The sequence below is a fragment of the Rhincodon typus genome, chromosome 29 (assembly GCF_021869965.1).
Source record: "Rhincodon typus isolate 14 chromosome 29, sRhiTyp1.1, whole genome shotgun sequence".
Taxonomy (NCBI): domain Eukaryota; kingdom Metazoa; phylum Chordata; class Chondrichthyes; order Orectolobiformes; family Rhincodontidae; genus Rhincodon; species Rhincodon typus.
In genome coordinates, this window is record NC_063360.1 from 10,629,831 (window position 1) to 10,646,000 (window position 16,170).

Sequence of the window (16,170 nt, forward strand, 5' to 3'; positions counted from 1 at the left end):
AACAAGAGCCAAGGTTGACCTGAGGAAACAAAGGGCATAGATTTGTATGGTCTATATCTAATTTTAGCACCAGATTTCAATTTAAACGTGGCTAAATGCCACATTTCTGAATTATCCACTTCACTTTTCAGTGCTTTCCAGACTCTTTAATTGTTTTCCGACGATCGGAGTTTGAAAATCGTTTTCTTCCCCCTATATGTAGGCTGCTGCTTATTTGAAGAAACCACTCAGTGCCCCCTTCAGGATATAGTCAGCATGCAAAACTCAACCAGGCTCACCTTTCAGCTAAGTGGCTACACTGCTGCATTTTTTGGAGAACGCTGTTTTAATGAATTCCCGACTTCGTCCACAAAGATATCTCTTCCACAAATATTGATAATTGTTCCATCTACTTGGAAAAGGGATATCATCAGAGAATAATGCCACTCAAACTGCTGACATTTCAGTGATATTTGCTTAAATGCCAAAATCGATTTAATAGAACAAGAATTTGGAGAGGGACCATCCGCTCCCTCCGAGACCGACTAATAAAGTTAATAAAGTCAGGCAGACATCATACAAATATCCATTAAACGTCCGGGGAATGTGGATATACCCCATTATATTTCAATGGATAACAGGAGATCCCAGTGAATTATAATGCAAAGTGGATTTATTCCTCCTGATTTCAATGGAATTTCACATGACATGGAATGGAAACGCACGCTGCCTTCCTTGCTGCATTAGATCACGATTGAAATAAAGGGAAACCCAATTCGGAAACCCAAGCCCCTATTTCACACAGATTCTGGGTTGAAATAAAATGTTCCCAGTTATTTGCCATACATGAAATTTGGAATCCTCTATTAGGACAGGATTCTTTGCTACAAAATATGGTTGAAGACAAAAAATTGAATGTTTTCAAGAGGGAATTAGGCACAGTTCTCAGGGGTATAGGAATCAAAGTGTATGAAAGAAAGCAGGAACATTATTGTTCCCCCTAAGGGGAATAAGGTTCTGTCTAAGTGACTGTGCATCTGTGCTGCCCCTTCAAAGTTCCACGAATGGCAATTGATGTTGGCTTGCCAATCACATCATTGATTTCTGGTTCAGAAGTCACTGCCCTGCATTAACTTTGGGAGCCTGCACAGCCTGAAAGAAAACTAGAGGCAATGCTGACTCCTGGTTGGATGATCAGCCGTGATCATGTCGAATGACAGAGCAAGTTCGAAGGGCTGAATGGCCTCCTCCTGATCCTATTTTCTACATTTCTATGTGTCTAAGAGGTTGATGGCACAGGAAAAATTGAGTTCTCACAGATGGACTTTTGTTAGATAAATGAATCAACCAATATTGAGTGAATAGTGTCACAACCTGAATGACTCACGCCTGTTTCTAATTCCCTCTGAAAATTGTCCTGCTCTACTGTCTCAGAGATTAATGTCCACATACTCATCCAAAATGAGTAGCAAGTACACAGCCCGGGCAAAGAAGCATCAGATTGCTATCTGGTGGCAGCTTAGGTTAAGAATGGTCAGTTCCACCTGTTATTTCTGGCTAAGTAAATGAAAAGAATTCTTTGCACTCAAAATCACCCAGTCCTCTCTTCTATCAAATGCACTCAGAAGGCAGTGTCACAGCTCCCTTTAAATTGGCAAACTAAATGAAAACACGAACTCAAATCTGCACACAGTGACCTAAAGAGCTTGATTTCAGAACTACATCCAACTTTATCAAGCTACTTCAACACAGCACTATCCATCAAGTTGATAACACCAGTTTCCTTGTCAATTATAAAAGGACAAATCGTTAAATTCACTCAATTCAGTTTGTCAGTGCACTGGCATTGTAAACGCTGACCCATATGAACCAAGAAGTTTATGGGGTGGCAATTGGAGCATTATGATTGACCTCAGTACCTCAGGTTTAGGAAGCAGAAAATCAATCAGTGTCCATCTCATGACCATTGCAGGATCCAAGTTCACTTCTTGGTAATAAAACAAGAGAATACTGGAAATACTCAACTGGTCTGGCAGTATCTGTGGACAGGGAAGCAGAGTTAATATTTCTGATTGACCTGGACTGATGAAAGTTCATCAAAGGCAGGATTTCTATTTGTCTTCTAACATCTTGCAGTACTGACAAAAGACCAGTGAGTTGATTCATTAACATCTCCCTCTGTCTGACCTGCTGAATCTTCCCAACACTTTCTGTTTTTATTTCAGACTTTCAGACTTTTTTCCCACATCTATGAAGACTGTGTGAGGAAAGGATAAGGGTCCTGTGTATTACTGACCTGCTATTAGTGACAATTTAGAATGGATGTGTGAGATTGCAGATGGTTGTGGGTACCAAGGAATCAGACAATTCAAGCAACTTCAAACAAGGAAGCACTAAATGGGGAGATGTTTTTTAAAAAAAGACAGGGGCTAATAAGATCAAATGTTGTTTCCTTGCTTCTAAATAAAGTGCTCCCTCAAATCAAATCTGTTCGTGTAAGATTGCTTTATTTGCAATAGAATTGCATCATTAAGGTCTTATTTGGGTGGATCTTGCTTCTGACCTTTTAATTCACAAGATAGATCAATAACTAAACTGCCATAATTACAGTTTGCAAAGAAATGCTGAACTCAAGGAGACAGTGCAGTATTAAGCACACTGACATGTTTAAAAATAAAGTAGAGCCATACCAATATGGTTAGCACTGTTGATGTCATTCCACTGCACTGTAAACTAATGTTATTTCTTCAGGATATGGGCTTACAGCCCAATGGCCTTAGCATTGACTTCACCGGCTTCAAAATCCCTCCACCCCCAGCCTTATCCTATGTCCAGCCTTCCTCCTTCTCCTCACCTCCCTGACCTGACCTAACTTATCCATCTTACTACTCACCTATCCACTCCATCCCTCCCACTGACCAATCACAATAATCGCCTACCTGCATCGAGCTATCATCATCCCACCTAACTTTCCTCCAGCCTCACCTCCTTCCTCTATTTATTTCTGGGCTCCCCTGCCCCTCCCCAGTCCTGACGAAGGGTTTCAGCCCAAAACGTTGACTTTCCTGCTCCTCGGATGCTGTCTGACCTGCTGTGCGTTTCGAGCTTCACATCTATTGACATTATTTCTTCAGGAACTGGGAAAACCTAACATCGCTGGATCATCATTGGAATGATCTTTGACAATCCCCCGATGCTCCCAGAAGGGAGACTCTTCCTGGTTATGGCAGGTAAAAATGGTTTAGAAATTCATGACTGATGGCAACTCAAGTTGTAAAGATAAGCAGGTAGCGTGTTAAGAAAATACTCCTGTTGTTTGCTGCAGCCAGAGATTTCACTCTGGTTTTGGTTCTCTGAACAACGGTACCTTGGGCCAGTTTAGATCAGTGTTTCAGAGGTCAGCTTATCACTAAAAACATAGAAAATGATTCTAGCAGAACTTCGTGAAGATGTGGACTGCTCTCAATGCGTGGGATGTCTTGTAAACCCAGTGACACAGAACAATCAACTGAATGCACTCACTCCCACATGTTGAGTACAGACCTAGCCTTTCCCATACGCACTTAGAATTATGTATTTAAAAAGTTACAAAGTAATAAAAAAAAGGCTAACATCAACCTGAAGCTAGGCCCACACGCTGGGCCCAACAATCTAGCAAAAGCAGTTATCTTCTGTTAAATGCATGATTCACACTGAGTGGCAACTTACAGCAGCTTGTAAAGTTTGAGTTGAGCTCTGTTGCACAATGCATGGATGAAATTCTTCAAAACATTCAGCTGCATTAAATTACCCTTGAGATTTTCAGGAAACACAACTATTTTCAAATGGCAATGGATGGTCAGTTTTGGCTGGAAATGTGGGAAAGAATTCAAATCCCTCGTTATCATATGACCTCAGTGATGTTACTCACAACTTCAGATGCTAATTTAAAATGGAGTTGAAAATAGATTTCATTCAGGCAGCTGGTGCTCTACTGGGTTCAATACAATACATATTGTAAGCTCACCTGATATCAGGTGAAGTTGCATGGGGAAGCATGAAAGAATTGCTGGGGGGCTGGAATCCAGCAATGTTGCCATTGTAAATACAACAGTAAACCTGGGCTATCAAATTCAGCAAAATATGCCTTTCAACTTAGATGAACAAACTAGACATCCTTAGCAGCTAACTACACTACCAAAGGCAGATAAAGTACACTACTAAACCTACAATATCAAAATCTGTTGAGAAACAGCAGTGAACTACAGAGCTGAAGCCAGTCTAAATATAGCAACTCACATTTGAAGATAGACCATAATTTGTTAGAAGCAAAAATCGAAGGAACACACTTTTATAATACATTGTGATAGGAGCAAAAGAAAGCTTTGACAAAGACATTGGTTTTAAGGAAATTCTTACAATTGGCACAGGAGAAAAGTTGAGAATTCAAAAGTATGGGGACTCAATGGCTGTCATCAATTGTGGGATAAAGGAGGCACAACTGGTCAGAGTAAAAGCATACAGTCCTCAGAGGATACCATGGCTAAAGATGCCCAAGATAAGAATTTTAAAATTTAAGGCACTTGGGGAATTGGGAGCAAATGTAGTTCAATGAGACCAAGGCTCATTTGCGTCATAGAATCACACAGCATGGAAACAGACCATTCGGTCCAACTTGTCCATGCTGACCAAGTTTCCCAAACTAAATTGGCCTGCATTTGGCCCATATCATTCTTAAACTTTCTTATTCATGTACCAATCCAAATGTCTCTTAAATATTGTAAGTTTACTTGCGTCTACCACTTCCTCTGACAGTTCATTCGACATAAGAACCATCCTTTGTGTGAAAATGTTGCCCTTCAGGTCACTTTTAAATTTTTCTCCTGTCATCCTTAAAATTATGCCCTCTGGCTTGAACTCCCCAACCATGAGGAAAAGACCTTTGCTACTCACCTTATCCATGCCAGTCATGATTTTATAAACCTCTAAATGGTCACCCCTCAGCGTTCTACGCTCCAGTGAAAAATGTCCTGGCTTTTCAGCTCCTCCTTAAAACTCAAACCTTCGAATCCGACTAACATCCTTGTAAATCCTTTCTGCACCCTCTCCAATTTAATAATATCCTTCCTATAGCAGGGTGATCAGAACTGTACGCAACTCCATAAGATGAGCTTGATACTGTTTAGAATATATAAAAACTAAAGCTAGTGAAATTAACTCAGGTTAAATCTTGTCCATTTCACTTCTATGTGCACTTCTTTCAAAAAAATGATATTAATTTCTGCCAATAGATTTCCCTGACATGAATATTTATTGCAAATTTTGAATATTGTTATTTGTCATTGGAGATTTTATAATATAAATATTAATCCAATCTTTCTCCCCTCCCCTCTCCAAAGTCTACCCTGCAGACTCATGCTAGAGTTTGGAGCTTAGTCTTTATACAGGAAAGATCAGTGGGCTATTTAACTGATGCTTGTATCACATTGGGTGAAAACAGGATTGTGTTAGTGCCACACATTCACTTTGTAGCTGGATGTGATTGGATAGTGATCAAAAGCGAGAAACCTGTTTATACTGGAGTTCAGACCAACACTATCGTGTTTTAACTGTTGGATTAACTGATATCAACTAACTCAGCATAACACTAATGACCAGAAAAGTAACAGACAGCAGTCAGCCACCATCTTCATGATGGCATAAAAATATTCTGCTAAGGTATTCAAAGGGTTAACCAATGCAGACTGTCTAAAAGAAATAATTCTGCCAAAATACGAACCCCATACTTAATAGAATGCAATTAGAGGCCTGTGTAGGGCACAGTATGTTTTCTTCAATGCACAATTTACTTCAGTAAAATAGAAATGCAAATTTAATTCATTTTTTATTAATAGGTGCTTTATTAAAGTTACATAATTTGATTGGTTGATGAACAGACCCCATCCAATTCCCTTGCTGGATTCCTGCATTCTGAGAACTTAATTTAAATTTCAAAAGTGGCTTTGCTCATGTTCTTAAAAAGGATCAACTGCCAATCTTCCTTCTAATGGTTATAGGAATGTCTAGTTTGTAATTGATGTAATTGGGAATTGCTTGATGGCACTATGGTCTCTGTGACAAAACTGTGCCCTGGGCTCAAGCTCAACTCCAGGACCTGAGTGCATTGTTCTGGCTGTCACTGCACTGCAGTATAGAGAGAGTGCTATATTGTCTGAGGCACCAGCCCCATCTTTTGATTGTGACATTAAATCATTTGCCTCAAGGAGATGTTAAGGATTTTTGAAGATAGAATTATACAGTATCGAGCTAACAGTCCTCCCTTGTCTAATATCATTGTCTGTGATAGCTTTCTGTCTGCTGAATGAGGCACACTTATCCCTATAACAGTCACAGCACATCAAAATAATTCATTGAAGGTAAAGTGTCTTGTGGCAATCTCAAAAAAGACAAGTTGCAGCGTAAATGCAAGCTTTTCTTTTCTTTATCATTCTGCATTTGGTCCTCTTTATTTCTATTCTTTTTAACCTTGATGGCATCTTGCATGATGAACCTCATCCATTTTCCTGGTTCCTCAACAGAAACATCTTAACTGAGGAAGTAATTTTCATCTCATCTGTTGAGAGACGAACCTACAGAATCAGACCAGATCCCCTGTTTCATACACTGTTTGGTTTTACTCTCCATTGACTTAAAATTGGGGTAGTGTTACCTTTTATATCAGGATCATAGTAAAAGAGGAGGTGAGGCGTGACTAGGGTAAAGATTCAGACTAGGCTTTGAGTTGTAATTTCTGCTTAGCTGATCGGGAGAAGTCAGTGAAACCCTTAATGATGATAATCTTCACATTGTCACACAGAAACCAAAAAGGGGGGAGACAATATATTTTAAAAACATTAGGCTTTTTGTGGCTGCCGTTCATTTAAACGTTTCCTGGAATACAGCACACAGAAAATTGGACTCTGCATTTCCAAACTTGACCACTCAGAACAGGGAAAGCTGGAATTAATTACAACACTTGGCCATCACCTTGTTTACTAATCAGCCTGCTCTTGATCTTGAATCCTGAATCTGAATATATTGATTCATTACAGTCACGGCATAACAAAAGCAGATCAGTCACATAGTTTGTTTTCAATTCCACAGATTACAGTCACAGAGAATGATGCAAACACAACTCCATCTAAAATCAGGGAGGGTATACCGTCAAAGTATTTCCCAAATGGCTCACTTTAGTTTTGCCTAAATTTTGCCACTGAATTGAAGACACAAATTTGAAGTGAACAGGGTTTGTATCAATGTCACTACAAAATGCATTAAAAAAAAGACAATGCCCTGATGGGGATTAACTGCCAGAAGGACACAAGAGACTTAGGAAAATTTCCATTAGAGTAAGATGACTGCAAAAGCTAGATAGCTCTTCCTGACAGAACAGACCATACTGGGAGATGTGTAAAACGCCAGTGCTGAAATCTAAACAGAGATAGACAAACGAGGAAGATATCCTTGCAATATATAATTGACATATACAGCCAGTAACAAGACAAAGGATAGCTACTGGAAAGGAAATGTTTGTGCTCAGAAGCTACAAGGAAGCACGGAGCCTGCAGTTGTTGCATACTTTTTTTTAGGAAAAGGGTTGCACACGTTTGGAAAATTAATCTTCCTAAACTTCGCCACTTTGACTTTGTATCCACAACTAATCATTTTCAGGTCCAGTCCACTGAAGGGAAGATTAGCAAAATCTAGAAATTGCCCGAGGGGCTCCTTTGCTTCCCCCACGTCCCCTACACCCCGTCTGTATATGGGTACCTGTCCCACCTGTCCCAGTATTGACCCGCACGTTTCATAGTCTCCTTCCTTATTCGATGCTGATCACACACAGTCTCCCTATTCCCGATGCCAGCCCACTGACTGCCGCTGGTAAGTGCATGTCTTTGCAAATTCTGGCTGGGGACAGGACTGAGCCCTATTGTTGCGAACCCATTATGGTACAGATTGGCTTTTCTCACACATTGGGATTTGCAGACCATTCGGGAACAGGCTCACTCTGCTCTGAAGAGAAGGCTCCAACAGAATAAGAAGTGAACGTTCCCTTCAGCCGCCCCATTAACAGTAACGGAGAGAGAGAGAGAGAGAGAGAGAGCTCACAAAGGAGTCTAACAGGCTACCAACTGAACGAGCTCATGAAGGGTGAACGCCACTGTCAAAGACGGTGGTCTTATTCTTCAAAAACCGCACCTGAACAGAACCATCTCTCTCAGCCCCCTCAAAATAATCGAGGGGCCACTTCCTCAAAACGTTGTCGTTTTTTCAAAATAAAGTGAGTTGATTTTTGGGTGTTTAATAGCTGGCAATCACAGTACACTTAGCCAATGAAGGGGAATTTCATTTTGCAATAGATTATCCATTAGCTGCTGACAATGGTTAGTTCAAAGCTACCAATCCAATAACAAGTAAAACATTGCTACTGGGCTATTCAAAGCGACAGGAGGGAGACGACTGCAAAAGCTCTTTCAAAACCAAATATTTACAAGTTCTTCACAATCTTAAGTGCTATGGGGAATTAATATGTGTGTGTGTAAAAACGCACACACTTACTTTAAATTCCAATTTTTTTTTGCCAAGTCACAGATGTCTATAAGAAACTAGTTTTTTTTGTTAATTAGTCATCATCCAGGAAGCTTTAAACCAAAACAGAATTCAGCCGATTTTCTTTCGGTAAAGATGAAATGGATTAGCCATGAGACAATTACATTCAAACTACTGATTTTCCAACACAGTAGCAATTTGCGAATAAACAGAGGACCGCTAATATTGCAATAAAACAAAATCACCAATTATGACTAAGTCAAAATGAAAATGAAGAGGTTTTAGGTTACCTTGCTTGTCAAACAGCTCCTTCATGCACCCGGGTATGAACACAAGCCTGGATTACCCTTGTTCGCTCTGCTTTGGACAATTTCAAGGATTCGGAGAGCAACGATCACAAGAGGACTTCACTGATCACCTACCTATATAGGCTCTTAGCTCATGTTCTGAACTAGTTGTCTCCACACTTGTCCCAATCCTGCTTTTGAGAGTCCAAATGCCACTCCTTTGGCAGGACTCGCCGTGGAAAGGTTAAGGGGAAACAGTCCTGGAAGTCTGCTGGTCTCCACAGCAGCTGTATACAGTTGGGAGCCACCTGGACGTCTTGTGCCTTCTACAGTATGTGTGGCGGAAGAGGAGAATAGCTGGGAGAGTGGTTTGTCCCTGAGCTGTGTGTGCAGATGCAGCCTGTCTCTCCTTTCTCTCTGTGTTCAGTGTCTGTGAGGCACCCTGCACGGGATTAGGGCTGAGCTCCCACCTCATACCTCTGTGTGATATCAGGAGCGCACGCAGTGCCCTCATCTCACTGCTACTCCGAGCACCAGCCTCTAGCCTGCACCAAAATCTGAACTGGATCTTGCACGGAAACTGGACTGGCTCCTATTTTTTTTTCCCCATTCCTCCAGGCAGCTGTGTTATTTATTCATGATATTCTTTTCCTATTGTCCGTAAGAGATATACAAATGCCAAAGCTTTCACTGACATCATCCGTATTATATCTAGGATTTAAATTGAACTTTTTACCCATCAAAACAAATCAATTCAGGAGTTTAAACATCTATAAATAGATGTTTTCTGTGTTATTTTTTAGTGGAACATATTTTTAAATGACTTCCACAGTAGCAAGGCTTTGATTACATAAGTTAAATGTTTTTTCTAAACTAATAATTAGTACAGCTAATTTTGGAGAATTATACAAAACATGTCTCAGATTGAGTTGTGAGAGAAGTCATATTGTCTGTTCTAAATCATCCCTCCTCCCCTTGCACGTTCTGATCCTTCTCAGGGGAAAGCCCAGTGTCACAGGCATTATTTAGACATCTCAGCCAAATCGTTGATGCATGGACCAATGTCGCGGCCAAATGCAGTCCCCTTCTTGCTCAACAGGCACATTAGTGTACGTTCAGATTTGAGATGTGACTGTGATTGGGATTCCAGCTTCCATTTTTATCCTCTGATGGCGTCCTATAACCATCCTGGTTCTACACGACTGACACAACACAGAATATGGAACAACCCACAATCTACAGGGTTTAATAATCACCAAAATTTTTTTTAATCAATCATAATTTCTTGGTATTGATTAGGGGTCTTCTACCTAGTAGCAGGAACTCGCTGAAGAAATGAGTCAAATAAATCTCTCAACCAATTAATTAACTTTTTTTTGTATGTATTGCCAATGTAGCTGGCATTTGGTGCCCATCCTTAATTGTCCTTCATAGATTTACTGGACCCCTTCAGTGGGAAATTAAGAGTAAATAACATCACTATGGGTCTGGAGTTACACATAGAAGAGACCAGGTCACTTTGGAATATTGCTTTAAATTCTGATCTCCCTGCTATTGGAGAGATGTTATTCAACTTGAAAGGGTGCAGAAAAGATTTACAAGAATGTTGCCTAGGTTAGGGGGTTGGAGCTATAATGAGAAGCTGAATAGGCTGGAAATATTTTCCATGGAGCATCGGAGCCTGAGGGGTGACCTTATAGAGGTTTATAAAAAATCATAAGGGGCATTGGATAGGGTGAATAGTCAAGGTCTTTTTCCCAGGGTAGGGGAGTCCAAAACTAGAGGGCAAAGGTTTAAGGTAAGAGGGGAAAGATATAAAAGGGACTTGAGGGGCAACTTTTTCATGCAAAGGGTGGTAAGTGTATGGAATGAGCTGCCAGAGGAAGTGGTGGAGGCTGGTACAACTACAACATTGAAAAGGCATCTGGATGAGTACCTGAATAGCAAGGGGTTAGTGGGATATGGGCCAAATGCTGGCGAATGGGATTAGATTAATTTAGGATATCTGGACGGCATGGATGAGTTGGAATGAAGGCTTTGTTTCCATGCCGTACAACTCTATGACTCCATGATAACATTTGCTATGCTAAAAGGTTATTACTAAACCAAATGGGTTTTTACAACAATGGTGATAATTTCATGGTTGCCATTACTGACCAGCTTTTATGGTGGAAATTGAACCAGTTCCCCGAGACCATTAGCCTGAGCCTCTGGATTACAAGACTAGTATATTACCACCATGTCACCATCTTCCCATGGTGTAGAATAGCAGTCGGACCTGAAATTTTGTTGCCCTGGAACATGCTGTGCCATATCAGACTGACCTGCACTATTTATTAACTGACCAACTTGGGAACTAAAGAAAAAATGTTCTTTTTGGTGTCTTCACACTAAATTGTGCTGCTGGTAGTGTTGGATGCTAGGTCATTGACCTATGCTTGGTTGGTAATGGGTTCTGACATACCATTTCTCTGGCAAATGTGGGTTGAGCAGTTAGTTTTCAGATTGTTGGCCTGAGCAGGCTGACAGCAAGAACCTGAAGTCACAAATGGAACTTGCAAACAGCAGTGCCTGCACAAATCGTGTCCTGTTGTTGTCGCTAGATCTATGAAAATATAAAGCAGTAAAAAAGAAGCAAATTTGGACCCACAACTGATCTACCAGTGGCGGAAGTCCCACTTCATAAATAGCTTATCAGAGATGGAGCCACAGGCAATGTATATTCGACAAGAGATATTGGCATCGCACTGAGGCACAGTATATTGAATTGTACCAAGTCCCCGGGGGTACCATTAATGCACTCTATCAGACTGTCCCAATTTCAGTAGTTGCATTTATTTCCACTGTTAATAATGTCAATATTTTGTACGATTAATTCAGAGTAAGATATTAACCTATTTCATTTTAAATTATGAGCATTTTGAAACTAAGTTTTATAAGCGTGTACTTTACAATGAGTTTTTGTTTCTATGGCAGGTTAATTAAAGGAATTGACAAGTGAGTTCAGTTACTGCTTATATGGATTGGGTTGGGCATGAGGAGGTGGGGGCAACATTAATGCAGGTTATGTAATCTCATGCCTGTGATTTGCACAGTCTCCCCTGAGCCTACTTTTCCTCAACTCAAAAATTCCAATCGAACCAAATCACATCCTATCCACTCCCACCTTCCTGATCTAGTCACAGTACTTGAATTTGTATTCTTGACATCAAATGTATAATGTTCCCCTCTCCTCCCAAATCCCTACTGAGCAATGAATTAGGATTTAACATCTTGACCTTGCAAATCTGCCACTCACCTTTTGCTCATCAACAGAGATATGGGACACCATGAGATGCAACACATTGTAAGTCAGTTATGGGAACTCCCATTCAAGTCTTGGAATTTCAGTCTGCCTTGGCTATTACTGGGACTGAATTTATACCCTGCTCTCTATTGTTTGAAGGGTGAGTTCAAAATTATTGTCATATGGTGTTGTCAAAGATGTCTCCACTTAATAAAAGTGTTTCATCTAGACTCTCAGGACCTTTCAGATTAATTCTTTATTTACATTAAGTTAACTCTAAATTCTAATTACGAATGACGTTGAAGCAATTGCTTCTTTCTTTAGAATATGTCCATTATCAGGTGATCATGCCGTCATCATTGACAACTACCTATGTAGAAGCTCAAGAGTTAACCCTTTACTCTACATAGATCATTAGTAGCGGTTAGAGTCATAAAGATGTACAGCGTGGAAACAGACTCTTCGGTCCAACTCATCCATGCTGACCAGATATCCTAAATTAATCTAGTCCCTTTTGCCAGCATTTGGCCCATATCCCTCTAAACCCTTCGTATCCCTTCATGTAGATGCTTTTAAAATGTAATTGTGCCAGCCTCCACCACTTCCCTTGGCAGCTCATTCCATACATGCACCACCCTCTGCATGAAAAAGTTGCCCCTTAGGTCCCTTTTAAATCTTTCCTCTTTCACCTTAAACCTATGCCCTCTAATTTTGAACTCCCCTACCCTGGGAAAAAGACATTGACTGTTCACCCTATCCATGCCCCGAAAGGTTTTATAAACCTCGATAAGGCGACTCCTCAACCTCGGATGCTCCAGGGAAAATAGCCCCAGCCTATTCAGCCTCTCCCTACAGCTCAGATTCTTCTGCCAACATCCTTGTAAATCTTTTCTGAACACTTCCAGTTGCACAAAAATGAACACACAAGCGTAAGATTGTATCTCAGTAATTGGAGTCATTACATTGTCAGATCATCAGGAGTCAACATAAAGATACTGGCTGTAATGACAACGTAGTGAACTCCATGCTCCTGCAAAAATGACGTCCACTAAGAATAGCTGCCATTGGTTTTACTGCGGATTCTGAGGCAGCAGGTGAGGATGCCATTTCTGCTAATCCTGGTGCTGCAGCACTTGCTGAATGCCGTAACACCATTCAAACCATCGCTCTGGTCATTGATCTGAAATGTGCTAGTTCTGTTTCAGTTTCCACAGATGCTCCCTGATCTGTCGAGTGCTCCCAGTGGTTTCTATTTTTTTTATTTCAGATTTCTAGTGGTCTGTTGAAGGATTTGGCTCTGCCTCTTTCAGACTTGTTGCTGGGAATTGCAGCTTGGTGTCACTCTTCCCAATCATAACTAAATCAGTCAAATTAAACACACTCCCAAGAAGCTGCCCCACTTGTCAGTACAGCTCCCTGGAGCACAGTAAATTTGTATGGGCTCGTAATTTGCTTACTGAGCAGGCAGACAGTGGATGTCCCTGTCTCCATCCCCAGTTGATTCCTGTGCAGCAGAATAGTTTATTTCCAGACTACTTCTGAAGGCATGGCTACAGATTGTAACAGGGCATTATATTCATTCAAAGCGTACATGAGGAAAAGGCAGCACATAGAAATACTCATCCAAAAACGTCATGTCTTGCTCTTACATATTTGTCAGATTTCAGCTGTATTTAGTAGGCTCGTGAGATTTACAGTATGCAGGATAACTGAGAGCTGTCATTTTCAACATAATGAATTAACCAAACATTAATGGCCTAGGAATTTACTGCAGAAATTTACTATGGTCCAAAAATCTTTTCATTTCCCAATTCCCCACCTTCCCTGCGCCCTGCCTCTGACTAAAGACTATAGTCCTTTTCCTTTTCCCCTGAAATTGCTAATTGTTGCTCAAATGTTTCCATGGATAGGGGCACCCCAGCTCCCTAACATTTGTATTCAAGTGTCTGTTTCTTTAAGTGTGAAGTCATAGAACCATGGGGTGCCACTGCGAGCATTATAAATACCTTCCCTGACATCCATACACATGTGGTAACAACTGCATAGCATTGGACAATTGGAAGCTTCTTTTTGACCCAGATGTGGGTCACTGGGTCATTTTGTTCAGGCTGCTCAAAGGAGTATGGTGAAGGTTGATACAGTTACTTCATAGTTTCAACCAGGTCAGTCACTAACATCTTGTTACATGGAAGAATAGAAAGGAGTTGTCATTGTTGCAAGTGTTTGTGTCAGAAGCTCCCAGAGGAATAATGTGATCACATCAGTAAACGTGACTCTTAAAGGTCTAAAATGGTTCACTATGTGCCTGTCCTCTGCTTAGTTGCTGCGTGCAAGTATGAAAAAATGTTGTTTATCACCTTAGAAGAATATACATTTCTTCATAGACTGTCGTGTTCTCTTGAAGCTTAGGTGTTTCAGGAGGTTCATCTCAATCTACAACAGGGTACAAGAAGAATGTGAGATAACAAGGTGTAGAGCTGGATGAACACAGCAGGCCAAGCAGCATCAGAGGAGCAGGAAAGCTGACGTTTCGGGTTTAGACCCTTCTTCAGAAATGGAGGAGGGGAAGGGGATTCTGAACTAAATAGGGAGAGAGGGGGAGACAGATAGAAGATGGATGAAGGAGAAGATAGGTGGAGAGGAGACAGACAGGTCAAGGAGGCGGGGTTGGAGCCAGTAAAGGTGAGTGTAGGTAGGGATCCTTGACCAGTCCGTCTGCTCTCCACCTATCTGCTCCTTTATCCACCTTCCATCTGCCTCCCCCTCTCTCTCTATTTCTTTCAGAATCCCCTTCCCCTCCCCCATTTCTGAAGAAGGGTCTCGACCCAAAACGTCAGCTTTCCTGCTCCTCTGATGCTGCTTGTCCTGCTGTGTTCATCCAGTGCTACCACTTATTATCTCAGATTCTCCAGCATTGGCAGTTCTTACTATCTCTGTAACAAGAAGAATTTATTGTCCAACAGGCAATTGTTCCCTCACCTAAAACCTAGCATTCTCCTTGTGCTATTTTATTGAAACATTTAATCATCGTCTCTCTTTTGCTGCTCTAAGTATCTTCCAAATGCTTCCTCATCTCTGACTGAAACCTATCCCACTGTCTGAATTTTTAACTGATTGTTTCCCAATGTTTCAAAACTTCTTGAGCCCCAGACTTTTTTGTTTTCAAGATGGCAGCAGAGTAGGGGCTTGTCTGCTCCTGTCTGCTCCTGTCGGCTTTCTTTCCCTTTCTTTTTTTCTTCTTCTCTTTAACTTTGCTCTTTTCCTTTCTCAGAGTGTGTTGGGTGAAGGAGGGGACCTCCATTGCCAGTGGCAGCAATGCCGGGGAAAGCCACTCATGGGTGCATCCCAGCCCAGGGTCTCTCGGTGAGCGAGGAATGGCTTCTCCCAGCCCGGGACTCGCGGGCTAGGCTGAAGCTCCAGGAGGGCAGCTAGGCCTGGTTGCCCGAAGAAGGAGAAAGGCAGTCTTGGCCTGGCGCTGTAGTGTCCCTGTATGGCGGTTCCCCCTGGCGTGGAGGTCTTGTTCTTGTGTGGACATCTTCTTCATATGCGGTGCCCAGGTATTCTAGCGGTTGGCAGGTGGTCTTGTCCAGGAGTGGCGGTCTCAGCCTGGCATGGTGGTCTTTTATGGCAGAGGCTTCAGGCCTACTATCCGACGACCTGTTGTGGCAGTCTCATCTCGGCTGTGTCTTCAGGGTATTCCCTCGCTTCCAAATTGGCTTTCCCTGAGCCCAGGAGCCATTATCTGAACTGTGATGAACTTCATCTTAATTTTACTTTTTTTTGATATGTCATTGATAGGCGCTGTGGCGGGGTGACTTATAAAACGTTTCACTGTATTTTACATGTAAAAGTACATATGACAATAAATTTCTATTCTATTCTATTCTATTCTACCTATGTAAAATCTTCCATTTTTGCTATTAATTACAGGTTCTTACACTTAGCATCACCAACATCACTGACTTCCATTGTCTACCCACTTACAATTTTCAACCTTGTCTCTTCTCCTGCTCCACTTGCCTTAACCTTTCTATTCAAGTTCTCATTAAA